General features: G+C 36.7%; 1 non-coding gene across 1 annotated transcript; it reads left to right on the top strand.

The window, feature by feature from the left end:
- The first annotated feature begins 786 nt into the window (after nucleotides 1-786).
- LOC121821062 (U1 spliceosomal RNA) lies at nucleotides 787-951 on the top strand. Its single transcript, XR_006061760.1, has one exon. It is a non-coding gene; the product is annotated as a U1 spliceosomal RNA (small nuclear RNA).
- Nucleotides 952-18,284: the final 17,333 nt, after the last annotated feature.

Genomic DNA, 18,284 nt, shown 5'->3' with positions numbered 1-18,284 from the left:
TTAATCTCAATTGATATCCTCTTAAGAGAAAAAGGAAACAATGACATTTCCTGGGGTCTTAAATGCTGGGTGTAGTCAGTATTTTTCTTTCAGTCTATAGTGAGGAGAAATGCTAATAATTGTTAGTTGTCAGTTTTGATGAACTCAACTGTCAAAAAAATTCCAATAAGCTGTAAAATGTGATGATAATGGTTTTGTGGGATTCTTTTGATGATTTAGATTTTTACATAAGCCATCAGCCTTCTGAAAAGTTGTCAAAGCCACACTGTGTTGTGTCAGGTAAACACCCAAACTCTCTCCACTCCCATTACAGGTATTAGAATTTAGGCTACATTGTTTGTGAAATTATAGATCTAATGACAGAAAATAGACTTCATTTTCTCACACCCATTATTACAACAGTGTCATCTTTCACGTGTAATTTGTTCTTCAAATCTTGAGAAATTAGTCGTATCTCAAACTGAACTTCTAGACCTCCATTATCTTTTAAAGCTTCAACATTATCTTTTAAAGCTTCAAACTATATATGGGTCATTGACCAACAACAACAACAACAACAGAATGTAAAGCAAGGTCAGATCTTTAAACTTACCTGCTTTTCGATACATAATTTCAAGTGAAAGGACAGATTTTAAAAAAATGAAATTAGCAACCCATGTAAAATATACAAAATACTTACAAATAAGAAAAAAAGCTTACTCTTTTGAGGACATTCATATAGACTACATGTTTTATCAGAATAATTCAGAATTCTAGTACTAAATAAAAATTAGCACTAGTGAGCACATATTTACCTAGCAGGGGAGATATAAATATCGTGAAGATGGGTTTCCTAGGGTGAGGATAATTCATTACACTCAGGATGTGCTAACCCTTGCAATTTCCCCAAATTCAGGAAACTCAACTACATAATTTGTGGTAATGAGGAACTGTATTCATGCTCTCTCCTTACAAATAAATGAGGGAAAAAAATGGTGAGCACATATAGCATGCTCAGTTAGGAAAGAAAATGGTTAGGTAAACCAAGTCTGCCTACTCTGCCAGTGTCTGTGTATCAGAAGTCTGCATTTCACACAATTGGGCAATGATCTGTAGAATATCATGCTATGTTGTATTATGAACAACTGGTATTTATTCATGGAATTTTATTTATTTATTTGCTTACTCTTTATTTACTTTGTGTGTGTGTGTATGTGTGTGTGTGTATATGTGTGTGTGAGTGTGTGTGTGTAGTGTGGTTCATGTGCATGTGTGTGACTTTCTGAAGAGGCCAGAGCTAGACATAAAGGATCCTCCTCTACCAGTCTCCCCCTATTTCTCTAAGAAAGGATTTCTCTCTAAACCTGAAGCTCACCATTTTAGATCTCATAACTGGGCAGAGATGTCTCTGAAACTACAGACTAGTTTTTCCATATGTATACAAATGTATTAAAGGAGTTTCATCATTATTTTTTAACTTTCTTTTTATGTATTCCTTGAGTCTCTCACATCATGCCTCACAAACCTATCCCTTCCCACACTGCCCCCAGAATAAAAACAAAATAAAATTTAAAAGAAGAAAGGATTAAAAGAAAAAGGAAGGAAGGGAAAAATCTCACCACAGAAGCTGCAGTGTGACACAGAGCATCACCTAGTAAATCCCTTTATTCATACGTTTTTACATGTAGGCTTTCACAGCAAAGAACCATTGATCTAGTTCAAGGCCCCCGGTCTCTGCTACAAGATCAATGCTGGGCACTCACTAGGACTCTTCCTGCTTTCCCATCCTCAGAGTCGGTCCAGCTCTACTGTGCTGTCCAGGCATGGTATAGGGGCCACTCTCTGGAGTGTTGCAGCTGATGAGGGGCAGAAACAGCTCTCCCACGCTTTTGACCTCAGGGCAGCTCTTCTCCCTGCCTCAGGCCTTGATGGGCAGGGACAGAGAGGGCATCTCTCTCCCACCCATGCTGACACACGACAGATGCGTAATGGAGGCAGGTCTTCCATACTCACTTCTTTGGGGCTGGCCACACCTCTGACAATAGGTCCAGCTCTGCTGTTCTGCCCAGGTGCGGTGGGGGGTGGGGTGGGGTCCACTTTCTCAGTGCTACAGCTGGTAAGGAGGATGATCACCTTGCCCATCTGCTGCAGGCAGTCAGGGGTGGAGTATAAAGGGGTGCAGGTCTCCTCCACCCACACCTCCACATGACAGACAAGTCGTGGGAATAGGTCTCACAACTTTGAGGCTAGCCAAACCACACTTCTGCCAATAGGTTTGACTCTTGTGCTGCTCAAGTTGCAGCTGATGCCCGGCCAGCTCTCCCACTCATCTCGTGCCTTGATGGGCAGGGGTGAGGGAGGACGAGGGAGGGAGTGTAGCACGAATCTTAAAAGTTCTTTATTAACAAAGTCAAACCTGATGCCAGGTATTGGGGTGAACGCTGAAAGATCAGAGAAACAGGACAAGCCACAGCTTCCTCATCTCGCCAGTTCCTCAGCTGATCCTGTTTCCTCAGACTGGAAGCCTCTGAATTCTCATCCAAATGGATCTCAGCTGAACTGTGCTGATAAAAGCCGAAAAGCTTAACCAGCTCTAGTTCCTGGTTTTCATGCTTTATATACCTTTCTGCTTTCTGCCATCACTTCCTGGGATTAAAGGTTCACTTCCTGGGCTTAAAGGGGTGAATCACCATGCCTGGTTGTTTCCAGTGTGGCTTTAAACTCAGAGATTCGGGTGAATCTCTGCCTCCCAAGTGATAGGATTAAAGGCGTGTGTGCCACCATTTTCTGGCCTCTGTGTCTAGTGCTTGTTCTGTTCTCTGACCCCAGAGAAGTTCATTGGGGTGCACAATATTTTGGGGAACACAATATCACCACAAGGACTAGTATCTCTCCCGCACCCCTGCAACCATAAGACAGGTGACTAGTAGGAACAGCTCTCCCATGACCACAACTTTGAGACTGGCTCTTGTACACCTCCACCAACAGAGTCAATTCTATTTTGCTACCCAGGCAAGGTGCAGAGCTAAAAGAAAGAAAGAAAAGAAGTGAAAAGAATGTGATTGACATCCAGTAGTACCTCTAAGTAGCAAGCAGTGTTAAGAGTGACTCATTCTACAATGAGTAAATGAAATACATAGTTCTATCTCCAGGGACACAATACAACCATTGTTCCTGATGAAGAGAATGGTGGAATCATGACTTGGGAAATGTCTATGCTCAAAGACAACATAAATCTTCAACTACATTGAAGTTACATTGCCTACTTCCTTTTGTAGTTTTGAAAACACCATTTAGTCAAACTTAAGTAACTACTTAGAAAAGGTCCATACACTATTGTAAGCACTATGGATACAAGATGTAAAGAAAAAAAAAACTCAGAAACAAAATCAAATAATATGAGCTCATAGTTGTATCAGTCTAGTCATGTCTAGAGGACATTGTTTCCTAAATTCAAACCACCAAAATCCCTGCAGGGAGAAGGAAAAGGAACCACAAAACCCTGCCTCTAAGCAAGAAACTAGCTACAATTGAAACTTGCTTGGAAAGGCAAAAATCAGTTTTCTCTGATGGAATGTCACTGGACATACCAACCATTCCAGGGCAGACTCGGAGCCCAGAAGTAAGAAGTTGGCCAACACAAAATTGACCCCATGCTTTGTTTTATTGTTTGTGAGAATATTTTTGCTATATTTTGCCTTGTTTGTTTTTATTATTAATTACCTTGATTTTTTTCCCCATTTTTTGAGAGACAGAGGCAAAGAGTGGGGAGTGGTAAAGAGAAAATGGGAAATAGGGAAGGGAGGTGAAGATTACATGGGAAGAGTTGGGGGAAGGGAAAAATATGATCATACACATTGTATGAAAAATTTTTAAAAGGAAATAATTTGACAAGCTTCATTATCTCTTAATTATTTTTTCATGCACTTAGTTACATTTTGAGGATTATTAGAAAACATAACATTTTTCTTTTATGATGGACAAATTTATTTATTTCATACACAATGGAAATGTTCTTGAATTCATGTTGTTCATCTAAATACTGTAAAATATTTAATTCCTACCCCATAGTTTGAAAATCTAGATTATATTTCCTCTGGAGGGACCTACCTCTACCAAGTCCCTGTACAGAACTTTTAAGAGATAAAATATCCAGGCCAAGCTCAAGGGAGACAAATGAGCCAGTGTTTTATCTGCAGCTAGATTTGTCTCCTTTCTCAATGGCAGAACTATAAATTCCTGTCTAATGAAATTATTCATTCTGAGTTTTCTAAATCTTTCTGTATTTGCATTTGTTTGAATTCACAAAAAAATTTTCGTAAATTTAATTCCTTACAAATATAAATCCACTATATTCTATTCTTTAAATTCCAAGATTTCAGTTGGTTAATAACTGTCTTAGTCCCTTTAATTAATAAGTAATAGTTATTAGGAGATTGAAATGTAGATAAGTGATAGAAGATTTGATTAGCATGCACAAGGACCTGAGTTTCTACACTGACTTGATTAAAAAAAAAAAACGACTTTGTTAGAAGTATCTTTTTATTCCTCATACTTTCAAGCACAATTATAATTATCATCTTAAATATTGCTTCTGTTGCCAAAGCCTGTATTAGTATTTTAAATATTGTATGGCCACTTCAGAATGAATGATTCTAATAGGAAGACAGATGAAGTGCATCATTTCTTTAATCTAAGAAATGTGATTTTTCTACAAAAGTCAGGACATTTATCTCAAAAACGATTCTTTATGGACTACACTCTATTACTATGATGAGGTAGCACACTTCACCTGTATGTATTACTCAAGGGTCAGTATGGAATGCTTCATGTAAAAAAGAAAATGATTTTAGAGGCCTTGAGGCTGATTTAATCATAAATCTGCAAGGATACTAAATTGAATAAAACATCTCTGGACAGTTCAGTTCAGTTCATAAAGATTTGGAAAGAATTAAAACTAAACTATATTGGTACTAAATAGCTCAATTCATAATCAAACATAATTCTACATGAAGTTTCTGAGAACTGAAGATTTCTTGATGTTATGATGAAATAACTAAAAAACATGAAATTTCAATATTTAGTATAATATAAAATAATATTATTAAAAATTGTTCCTATTTTGTTGGTTGCATGGAATATTTATGCTAATTAAATTTTCATAAAATTTGTAAAAAGATAACAAGGCAGATATTCAGAGATGTTAACTAATTTTTTTCAAATAAAGTTGAGTTATTAATAGAGCTCATCAATTTTGATGCAGGCTTCCTTTAAAATATCAAAGTTTATTAAAATTTGATATTATACAATGATGATTTATAAATACTATGACATCATTGGAGAAAACATATTAAAATGCAATCTCATAAAATTACATTGTGTATATCAACTCAAGCTACTTGACGTAATAATATTCTTTTAGCTTGGAGAAAAGAAAACTTCTACTACTCAGAAAGGAAGAACTCTACCACTGTGGCAGCAACTCCATGAAACCTTGAAAACTCTCCCTATGAGCCTATGATGTAGCAGATATTTCTTCCTCTGTGAAAGGAAGAGAAAATAATAGCTGGATCACTGGAGAAAGCTTCTGCTTAATTTTAAAAGTCTTGGGAGAAGAGGAAGAATTGTTTGATTTTTAGATGAGAAATGCTCCAGTGATGCTGACTTTGAATTAAAAGGGGCTGAACAAAATTCACTCAACAGAATAATAAAAGCTTCTAAAAAACCATCATAAGTTTATGATTTAAAGGGAGGATATTAGGTCACTATATCAAATATGACACATATATGCATCCAAATAAATTGAAGATGTATTTTACATAGCACCTCAAATCTTAGATAGGATAAAGTATATTGGTTTAAAATATTTTCCTCAAAATGATGATGATAAATGAGAGATTATTCTCAGTTTCTGGCTATAAGACCCAAACAGAACATCATGTTCTTAATCGACACATTGAATTCTATATGATACATGAGTGGTAATCATCCATTTATTGTAATTTATTATATAAGAAGTATGTTTCAGAGCCCAAAGTTATATAAATATATACATTTGTATCCATGTACTCTTGCTTAAGTTGAAATTAAAATGACAATTAAATGAGAATGTTCTTCCACAAAATATGAATACTTCCTGTAGTCAAAATATATAGATATCATGGAACCTGTACAGCTTATGAACAGGTCAACTAGAGAATGAAGGATGTAAGTTAAAACTAAAGTATAAATATTAGAATCATATCTTTATGTTGATTTCTTCACCAGCAGAACACTTACAATTCCTGTGTGGGCATTTCTGTTTAACTATGACCTAAGATGAAAGTAATGAGGTATTTGCAATCATGATTAATATTTATAAGCTTCCAAAGTCTTCTACTCTCAAAGTCTTATCATAGCATATATGTATTAATCAATCAAACTAATATTTATTAAAGAAATCCCTAGTAAGTTTGTACCAGTTTAGGTCTAATACCTGGATTTGGGAATCTACCAAGTTTATTAATTGTGCTTATAGAGAATGTCAAGTAATTCTGGAAAAGCTGATCCAAGGATCAAAATCTAACGCTAAAGTATTGCTACTCACAAATGTACTTTTAAAAAGTGTGTCTAAGTATTAACAAATAACGTATTAACATTTAGCTTCAGTATCTGTGCAATGACAAAAATTACAAAGGAGTCTCCAGGGCTGTAGATGAGTCAGTAAGTAAAGTACTTTCTGTGAAAACATGAGGATCAGAGTTCAAACCCCCATAACAAAAGTGCATGCTAGGTAAACATCGAGGTTCAACAGCAATCCTAGCTCTTGGAAAGCAGAAATGGGGACTGGCTAGCTAAATAAGGGATCTGAATATGTAAGGTGGAGAGCCATTCAAGAAGACACCCAACATCAGCCTTTGACCGCCACATAAAAATGTACATGGACCCTCAGCCACAAGTGTTACCTCATGTATGCAAGTATAAAAATTAATACATGAGCCTTGAACAAACACATCATAAAATTTCTCGAATAAGAATAACAACAAAACACTTCTACAAACTGAAGATATGAATATATAAACTCAGAAGGCAACCACCCAATGTTAGAAAGAACTTCACTCAGGAATCGCTAGTTCACAATTAAAAGGCTGAAAATAATGTGTTATTTTTATAGACAGTGTAGAAGTAATTCAGAAAAAAAAAGAAAAGAAACAAACTTCAGAATGCTGTAGAATAATCCTTCTGTACACTGTGTGAATATATGTCTCTATGATTGGTTTAATAAACAAGTTGACTGGCCAATAGCTGAGCAGGATAAAGTTAGGCAGGAAAGCCAAACTGAAAATGATGGGATGAGGAAGGCTGGACTCAGAGAAGTCAGCAACCAGAGGGAAAATGAGTCAGATACACAAATGGCATAGAGGTAAAAGCCATGAGCCTTGGGGAAGTACATAGATTAATAGAAATGGATTACTTTGTGAGAGCTATGTAACAAGCCTGAGCTATTGGCAAAGCATTTATAAGTAATATTAAGTTTCAGTGTTGGTTATTTGGGAAACATCTCCCAGGACAGGAAAACTCTGTCTACATCAGAATGTGTAAAATATTAAGACCAATGTTTCTGGATCTGCTCTACCTAATTGATGTACATCAATAGGATGGAAATTAGAAACATACAAAAAGGCTTAAATCAAAGTCTGTATAATAGTGTATTAATTTAATTCTGCTACTACTTTTTAGCAGTATTAGTGAGAGAAATAATTTCAGAAGACTAGTAAATGAATTAAGGTCGAGCAAAACCATGCTTGGTACCTGTAGATAAGTGCTATTGATGACACCTGTGATGCTTTCCTGGTGTTATCTGAGTCCACAGGACCTTCAGTGTGGTCAAGATGCTTCTCTGGAACTCAGCTGCTATCATCATTTAAACTTCTTAGCATTGACTGTTCTTAGCCTTTAGAGGAATTCTTTCAAAGGAAAATGTCATAGGAGTCAGCTTGGCCCCATTAAGAGAACCTCCAGATGCTTTCATGTGTCGTATGATGGGACCAATGAGCTCATGATCAAGCATAGATTCTGCCAGATGAAGGTACAGCAGACCCAGAAACATCAGCCTTAATATTTTACACATTCTGAAGATTTTGGTAATCCTTTTAATTAAAAAAAATATTATAGAAATTTAGGTAAAATCCATTACAGCTTCCAAACATCTGTATCCTTTATTGTTCATTTTATACTTAAAAGCCAGAGACTGCTTTCTATGGACTCTGAATGGTCCTTTTTGATCTATACAAATATAACTCAAGAAAGAAAATCTTGGTATGTATATGAAAGCATAAATTTGTTATGTAATAACATTCTTAATATCTATTCAAGATCTCAGGTCAGTATATTCAACTGAAAATTTGCTTGATATTCTTTCTATTATTTAAATCAGAGTTGAATATTAGAGCTAAGTATTCATGCTTTTTTCCCTACTATAAAGTACTTCCAGATACTATATTATTAAATGTTTCTGCTTCTGTATTTTCTCACTAGTCCTCCAATAATCCCAACTTTCTCTACTATTCTTTCATCTTTCCTCTCTTCCTATTTCTTCTTTTCCAATACTGTTTTTCTCCTGTATATCCCTCCATTTCTTATTGGTGCTTTTGATTTTGGAAATGCTTCCTAATAAAACCTATGAACAATTAGAACCTTAAACCTCAGCTGCACATAAATGATTTTATCAAACTGACATTATTCCAACAAAATCAAACCGAAAGCTATTCACCCAAATGGCAAGATCACTCAAGGTCTGGGATACTCTCAGGAAGAAAACAGATGCTGAAGATAAACTCATGACTAAAAGAATATAAAACAGTCGAAGGAAAACAATTTTGGGAAATTACTCCCTTACAGCCAGTACTTTTATTTATGTTTCCATTTATCTCATAATATATCTGCTTTTTTTCAGGTGTGTATAGGCACAATTCATTCATCTGTAAAGACATTTCACTCTTTCTCTTGTACAATTTTTTAATGGTCAGAATATTTGAATTAAAATATCAATTGTTTCCCAGTGTATATGGTTTCTTGTTTGCTAAGTCATTTCATTTATGTTTAATTGACTTTTTTAAACTGTTAGAAGACTCACTTTGAGGTCTATTTTCTTCTTTCTTCTACCTGTGACTTCTCTAGCACAGTAAATATTATGTGTGAATTTGAAGGGTCCTCCTAAATGACTCCTAGTTTGGAGCCTACATCCTCATCAAGAAGCAGTATTGAGAGTCTATTAGGTCATAATCATGTTAGCATATGAACATGCATGAATAATCTGTTTGAGTTCTTATCTCAGTGGTTTATTTGGAAGTAGGGAATAACTGAAGGACATGAGTCATTTTCGCGTTTTTAAAATAAATTTTGCACTTGCTCTCTTCCTCCACTCTGAATCTATTTCTCATCCAGCACAAGGTGAGTACCTTCACTTTGCTACATCCTTCTAGCATGTTGAGCTGACTTATTGCACACCCAGACACAATAGAGCCAGAAAGCTTTGAGTTCAGGAGCCCTGCCAGGTATTGCTTGGAAATAAAAATTTAAAATCGTTTTCCTTCGACTGTTTTATATTCTTTTAGTCATGAGTTTATCTAAAGCATCTGTTTTCTTCCTGAGAGTATCCCAGACCTTGAGTGATCTTGCCATTTGGGTGAATAGCTTTCGGTTTGATTTTGTTGGAATAATGTCAGTTTGACAAAATCATTTATGTGCAGCTGAGGTTTAAGGTTCTAATTGTTCATAGGTTTTATTAGGAAGCATTTCCAAAATCAAAAGCACCAATAAGAAATGGAGGGATATACAGGAGAAAAACAGTATTGGAAAAGAAGAAATAGAAAGAGAGGAAAGATGAAAGAATAGTAGAGAAATTTGGGATTATTGGAGGACTAGGTTCATGTAATTATAAAAACTAAGCCCTGAAATAGCTCTCCAAAAGCTGGATGTGCTCACATTTTCAAAATAGCTCTGTTAAAAATCTCTAGAGTTTCAGAATCAAGAAAAAAATTATGTAACTCAATATGTGGCCAAAAGCCTGATAATCTAAGGGGTCTTGGTTATAGGAGAGTTCTTGACTCCAAAGATCTATCATTTGCTGTTTGCATTCTAATGAGGTCCCTAGCTCTTTGAGAAGTCACATGTGCCTCCTTTGAGAATATATCTCACTTACTGATTGCACTTATACATGGCAATCACTTCTACAAACACTTTCAAAATACCATCACAGATACCCAGAAGTAATGGTTTGCAAGTTCTCTGGAGATTCTTTAATCCAATTATGTTGACAACTGAAATTAGTAATTATAGCAGCAACTTACCACTGCACAGTTTACAGTATTGACCAAGTTCTCTTGTCAGTATTTGTTTCTTTCACTCTTGTGAACTATTATGGGATAAATCCTTTTTCCAAATTTCTTTTACTAGTGATTGTACCCAAGGATATCAAATAACTAAGAGTTTTCAAATAAATTGATCAGTCACCAACTGAACAATGTTGAACCTTCTTCCAAAAAGAAATTAATACCCTGAAACTAACATATTAGAAATCATGACTTAATACTGTAAATTGTGTTAAGTAATACTTAAATAAAGCACATTAAAATAGAAGTCTAGTTCTTTCAATGTTTTTGAGTTTTTATGTGTGTGAGTATTTTGTCTGCATGTACGGCATAAATGCAGGGCCCATGGAAGCCAGAATAGTGCATTGTATCTCCTGGGACCAGAGTTACAGGTGTTGTGAGGTGCTATTGTATGCTAAGATCAAATTTAGGGCCTCTCGAAGAGCAGCTGGGGTTTTTAACTGCTGAGCCACCTCTCCAGCCCTCCTCTTCAATATTATTACAATCTTCATTGTTGAAAACATAGAGAAGATAATGTAAAGTACAATTTTACAAAGAGTCAAAGTTAAGCTATTTGTCAGGTATAATAGTTTTGTTCTTCCAAGCACTCATGCAAATATTTGTTTCCACAAAAAGCCATTACGGCATACTACTATTCTGTTGTAACAAAATGATAAATTTATGCTGAAGGAGAAATGAAATTCCTAAAGGAACTGGCACTTTTCTAGCTGCTTAATTATGAAAACAGTTTTAAATGTTAATGTATATACAAAGCAATATCCAAAAGTTAACCTCCAGTTGCACTTGCCCTACAGTGGAATGTTGCAAGATGCACTTATAAAAGTGATTTTCTATATATTATTTGAGTCATCATTGAATATAGTACATAAAATAAAGGACAGAGTTGTAGCATTAAGATATTTACAGTATCTAATAGGAAATGCTCTAGGCATGCTTTCAACTATATAACAACATCTCTGATGAAATTCTTTAGAAGAATGAATTCATTCATCTAGTGTTTTAGAAAAATGATGTGATAATAAAGGAAAATAATATTAGCTAACAATTAGCTATCACTGTTTTTTATTATGATCAGTAGAGCGTACTATGGAGTATGAACCTCCCAAATTCCTTTAAATGGTATATAGAAGACAAATACATTCAGACATTCCTGTGATTTGAGGCGACTGTAGTTTACATGAAACTACTTCCATTTGGCAGGGGGGAAGGTGAGGGAAAATTAAACTAATGATATGCACTACATTGTGGTTCTTCTCTTCTGGTGACTGTGTGCTTGAAGGAAGGACCCTGTGGAATACTTCAGTTGTTATTGATCAAAGTTCCCATCATAAATGTGTTGTATTAATTGACAATTTGTGTTTTGGTGACCCAAGACATCTCTACCATCTGAAAAGGAAATGCTTATTACAACTAAGAGCAATATTAGTGAACCATCTCTTTCCACTTTCCACCAAAATTTTTCCAAACTCTAATGGGTTGGATCATTTAAACAAAATCAGCACTGTATAGTGAATGGAAAAGGGATTTTACTTTGCTGGTTCAGGACAAGCTGCAAGTAAATTTGTAGCACATACTATGACAATGTCAGCAATTTAGTGTCTCTGGTCAAACCCTTGAGGAAAACCTGTTACTGCCATGTTACTAGACCTGTATGAATTAATTTCTTTGTTGAAGGTTGAGACATACACTTACCTGTGGCTATAAGCATAGCTCCTGAGAATTCCCTATTATATTCTCAGGAGCTATGCTTATAGCCACAGGTAAGTGTATGTCTCAACCTTCAACAAAGAAATTTATTCATGCAGCAAATAGGAAACTATCACAGAAATCCATAACTAGTCAAAATTAAGAGAACAGCTAACTGGAGGTATCCACTCCCAATTGATACAAATACAACACAACCCCTCTGCATAAAGCTCAAACAATGAAGGAGACTGAAAGATCATAAGAGCCCAAGGGCTAGAACATATGCTTTAAGACAGTATCTTCTACATAACAGGGATTTGCTCTTGTTGCAAAATCTTAACAAGATAGATGATCACCTACACAAGCCCTGAACAATGACAAAATCAATTGAAATGCCAAAAATGGATGGGTTTAAATCTACAAGTCCCAACCCTAGATTAAGAGCTATAAACAATTAATGGCTACTATGAATGGGATAACTAGTCTTCTTCTCCTAGGATCAGCCCCCTGATAGGTTATCCTGTTACAACAGGTCATCTCCAAATATATATATTTCTGTCTCCACCTCCCAAGTGTATATATATATATATATATATATATATATATATATATATTAGACTGTATAGATGCATACATACATAGACACACAGCAATAATTAAAGAAGTGGTAAGGTTGAAGGGCACCAGGGAAAGAGCTAGAGTGGTAAAGAGTAGAGTGGAAATGACGCAAATACCCACAGTCTTGTGTGAATTCCTTCAAAACAGTAGTCAATTTCTTAAAAGCTTCAAAATAGAGATGGAAAGTTGTTATACAATTTTTGTATGTGTTCTGACAAATAGAGCTTGCCTGGAGATCAGAGGGTGGAGCTAGCCACTAGTTAACCATAGAAGCTGGGCTGTGGTGGCTCAAATCTTTAATACCAGCTCTTGGGAGGCTCACATCTTTGATTCCAGCACTTGGGAGGCTCACACTTTTAATCCTAGCACACTTGGGAGGTGGAGACAGGAATATAAGGTGGATGGATACAGGACCTTGGCCCCCTTTTGGTTCAAAAATCCAGAGAGGTAAAAAGTAACTAGTGGCTGCTCCTTTGCTTCTCTAATCTTTCAGGTTATTACCCCGATATTTGACACCTGGTTTTTACTGATAAGACTAATTAGGATCATGCTTCAGGAAGTAGATCCTGGTATACCATACACCAAGACCACTTGGCCTAGGAGTCAGCATATAATTGTTACATCACCAACTAAAAACTGTTGGACTTGTCCTAGCCAGTAACACAAAGAAGGCCCACAAACTGGTCTTTTAATTTAAGAAAGCATATGTCAAGGTCTCTTTGATCTTCTTATCAAAGTGAGCACTAATACTGCTAACTTTGAGTATCACTGCAGCAGTAGGCCTTGGAAACAAGCTGAGAAATTGTAGATTAGAAACTGTGCCTTAACCCTTCGAACCTGCTAATCTGATAGAGTTATAGGTGTCCTTAGTTCCCATTTATATGGACTGGAATTTTTCATCCACTTGAAAGCATCAGCCTCTCAGGTCATAGACAAATAGTGGCAATTTCTACACATAACTCCTTTGAGAGGCAGCTTCTTCCTTGCTATTGAAAACCACTGAATATTGAATATTTTCCTTTGGAGTGGTATAAGTGACAATGCAGAGTGCACTTTGCCGGACTCAGTCTAACTTTGGCACTCAAAATTGCATTAATAAAACTGAATGGAATCAAAAGGACTTAATCATTGAAGGGAAATGGTACATTTCAGAACTGGCCAAGACAGAATCCCAAGGGATCAATAAACTTGATGAACATCTGACTGACTTAATATCAGAGGCAAGCAACACGTGGAAATTCTTTGGCTTCTCTCGTGGCACATGGAGCATAGGGCTCAGAGATATGCTGACTAAAAGTGTGGCATGCTTTCTTAAACGTCTAAGAAATAATCAGGAAAGTGCTTTGGGTGTGGATGACATCTGGCTAGTCAAGGTTTACCATTTGATGGAGAAAAGTCATGAATGTTGAACCCATGGTAGAAGCATCATGCAATGGTGTTAGCTATCATGCCCCCCTGCCCAGGGTATCTTGCTGGATTGTTGATGATTCATTGTCATTACCATCATTTCTGAAATCTAGTCATAAAAGGATAACAATTAAAGACTAAATTATTAAGGATTTTTTGTTGTGGTGGTCACAAGGACCGTGGTAATAGTTTGCTGTTTGGAAGAAATAAATGTCAATCGTGTGGAAACATTGACTATGTAGCTGCCCCTTAGAATAATATATAACCTATGCTTGCTTCACTCATAAAACTTTACTCTGAAAATAAAGATATTCAAGTGATGGAAACTTGAATCTCCATTCTTCAGTGTTGAAAAGTGGGAACCCTTGAAAAATGTGCAGGTCATGAGAATTCCCTCACTAAAGGATTAATATAATTGTATAGACAATTTCAAGGACTCTTGCTGTGGATATTACTCTGTATAAATAAAACACTGATTAGCCAGTAGCCAGACAGGAAGTACAGGCGGGACTAATAGAGAGGAGAATTGAGGGAACAGGAAGGCAGAGAGGGAAACTGCAGCCACCGCCAGGACAAGGACTATGTAAGGTACCAGTAACCCACAAGCCATGTGGCAAAGTATAGATTAATAGAAATGGGCTGAATATAAGAGTAAAAGCTAGATAATGATAGGCCTGAGCAATGGCCAAGCAGTTTAAATAATATAAGTGTCTGTGTGTTTATTTTATATGTGGGATGTTGAACTGCTGGGGCTTGGCAGGACCAGGAGAGAAAACTTGCCAGCTACAGACTCTCCTCTCTAAGTGGCACTGGTGTGTTAGCAGCATTATACCCTTCAGGATGAAGTATTTAAGATGACATCCTGGAAATGAAAATCAAGCATATAATGGGACCACCTCTCTCCCACTATAGTACTGGATTACCAGGTTTCTATGCCTGTGGGGGTCTGTGCAAACACCAAGGCCAGCAGAGTAACCACCCATGTGAGGCAAGAAGGAAATCCAGTTTAATGCAATTCAGTAGTGATATTGGTTCAAATTTCTAAAATCTGATACCAGGCAGTTTATTGTCACCATATTTAAGTTCAGTATAATTTGGAAAACAGGTTCCTGGTGTAACCGAATCTCCTGTGCACAATGAGGCACAATTACAGCAAAAACTCTTCTCAAAGTACATGTCATTCTTCCATGAAAGGGGGTTCTCAATATAGGCTATATGTGTTACCTTAAGAGCCTAGGGGAAGATCTCATTTGGTCTTGGTCATACAGATAGGGTAGAGAGAGGTCATCTGGACTATTAGCAACCTCTGATCCTATTATCAGAATTTGGGGGAGCCTCTGGACATACAGATAACACAAATGTCATCAAGATCATTAGTCAAATCCAGTCCTGGTTGTGGGAGACTGGGGAAACCATATAGGGCCTGGTCCTACAGATTATCTAAAAGGATTATCTAAACTATAAGCCACTGCCAGTCCCAGCCTTCCAGATGGAAAACAAGTTATGCATCTTTTCCCTCGAAAAGACGATCCTGCATGTTTAACATTCCTGATTTCCCTAGTGCTGTCTGTAAGCACAAGGGCCTTCATGCTCCTAATATTTGCCAATGGTACAACTTCATTGAAATTGCTTATTACAAAATTGCCGTGCTTTTTTTTTTATAAGGTTATCATGCAACACCTCACACATTCTAAAATGTCAACATGTGAAAATTACTACACAAAATGATGAGGAAATGCACAGGCCACATGGATGGAGGTTTGGGGAAGTCTAGGAATATTTGTAGAGAAATTGTATAGTAGAAAAATAAGTCATGCACCCACCAAGAAATGCATGAAAATACGCAAAGAAAAGAAGAGGCTGTAAAACCACAGGTAAGGGAAAGTCAAGAAGAATAAAAGAAAAGAAGTTGAATTGATGGAAAGAATTCTAATACCAGCAAAGTGGAACATTATTGGATTTTCCTTAAATTAAAGACATACAAAATATTCCCTGATGGGCTGGAGAGATGGCTCAGAGGTTAAGAGCACTGACTGCTCTTCCAGAAGTCCTGAGTTCAATTCCGAGCAACCACATGGTGGCTCACAACCATCTGTAATGAGATCTGGCGCCCTCTTCTGTATACATAGTAAATAAATAAAATCTTAAAAAAAAAAATATTCCCTGACAACTGGAGCAGGGAGAGGAAGAGAAAAAGGAAAAAAAATATTCCAAGTGACAAAGTATTAAAGTAGTAGAGAAAATATTCCTTGGTGAGGACAGGGTAAGGACTTCACTTATCTATAGTCTAAGGATGTATATTTAGACGATAGAGAGTATGTTGGTTTAGTAAAGTTGAAGTTGGATGTTCTTCTGCAAGATCCTTGATTTCACCCACCCCAGGAAGTTGTCTAAGTTTCTTGTATCAGGCCTATATTATCTCTTCCTTGGTTGGTCTTATGTCCAAATAGAGAGCTGTCGATTAGTGCCAAGATGTGTATGCCGCTATTGCATCCTTAATGTTACCTTTACATGCTGGTCATGGTTGGGATTCAGAGGCTTCTTTGCTGGGTAGAACTGTTGGTTGCTTCTCTCCTTTGGAGGTTTACATGACACCTTCAGGTATTATGAAATCTAGTCTTTATGGAGGAGACTTTCAGATAAATTCCAGCTCAGAGCTCTGCAGACACTGTTTCTCAAGTGTGTGGTGTCTTCAGCAACAGTGACTTACCTTTCACCTCCAAGGCAGAGACAACTAAGGGCCACAACAATAGCCTGTAAAGTTTTGGTAGTGTCTTGCACAACTCTTACCAACAACTCAAAAGAGGTGTTGGGATTTTTGCTAGATGATCTTTGGCTCTTGGAGGGAGTACTGTCAACTCAGATGAGAAAAATCTCATTGAAACTGTATATGCATATTTTATACAGACTTACATCTATTGTGGGGACTGTTTTAGATATGTAGATAATAGTATGATTTCTTATGACTTTTCCAGATATCTTTACTGTTATTTTCCCTCCTCTCTACTTTCTCTGTATTCATTTTTCACAGTCTCTTTTCCCATTTATCCTATTCATCTCTCTATTTTACTCCACTCCCTGCTGCCAATGGTCCATTATACTTGCTTTGCTTTTGCAGCTACTGAGACCCTTATAGAAAACCACAGTCAAACAAAACGCAGAGTTGTGAAGTACAGTATTGATGGAAACATCTACAGATCAACTTCCGCATCTCAGTCTCAGGAAATGGAGGAAGAAAAACAAAAAAGCTGAAAGATCAGGAAGTTTGCTATGAGATTGTATCTCCTTGGAATGCCAGGAACTACAGCATAAAATATCATCAACGTGACTGTCTAAACCTGATCTGAACAAAGACAACAGCAGTGAACCTGCCAGAGTGGACTGCAGGAAGCCCATGAGGCCTCAACCCTACCCAAATTACCATATGCAACTAAAGAAGACTGAGAGCAGGAAAGATATTCTTCCCCAGATGGTGTTTTAGAGTCACTGAAAAAAGTAAAAGTGAAACATCTACACACACCACACAAACACACACATACATACACACATGTGTGTGTACATATATATTTATATGTACACACACATGTATATGCAAAATGAATATCTTCCAGGAAAATATGAAGAGAGCAATAATAAAAATACAAAAAAGAAGTTTTATTTCACTACCTTTTGCTTATTTTCTATTATGTGAATGGATGTTTTGTCTGCATGTACATGTGTGCACCACTTGAACAACTATTGCTTACAGAGGCAAGAAGAGAACATTAGATGCCCTGGAACTGGAATTTGGATGGTGTTAGCCACCGTGTGGGTGCTGGGTATCAAAACCAGATCCTTGGGAAGCAGCCAGTGTTCTTAAAGGGGAATCCTTCTCTCCTGCCTTCCTTTCCTCTATTTTTGCCAAACCACTCACAGTGTTTGGAACTTAAAGCCATGTCAGTACTTATAAACCTTTAAAATCTTTTTTCAATTGCCTCTTGAGAGTGGGCTCCACAGCTAAGATTACTTGTCCTTGCAGAGAACCTGTGTTCAGTCCCAAGCACCCATATAGTGGCTTTTAAATCTCCATAACTCCATTGCAGGGGACCTGATGCCATCTTCTGAATTTTGTGGGCACTGGGCTTGCATTTCCTGCATATTTTTCATTCAGGCAAAGCAGTCATTTACATAAATAAAATAAATCTTTTATAAAATTGCTCCTTACCCAGTATCTTCCAGCAA

Source organism: Peromyscus maniculatus, chromosome 10, assembly GCF_049852395.1.
Source record: "Peromyscus maniculatus bairdii isolate BWxNUB_F1_BW_parent chromosome 10, HU_Pman_BW_mat_3.1, whole genome shotgun sequence".
Classification (NCBI taxonomy): domain Eukaryota; kingdom Metazoa; phylum Chordata; class Mammalia; order Rodentia; family Cricetidae; genus Peromyscus; species Peromyscus maniculatus.
Note: the sequence above shows the minus strand (reverse complement) of the source record. Positions and strands in the feature narration are given on the sequence as shown.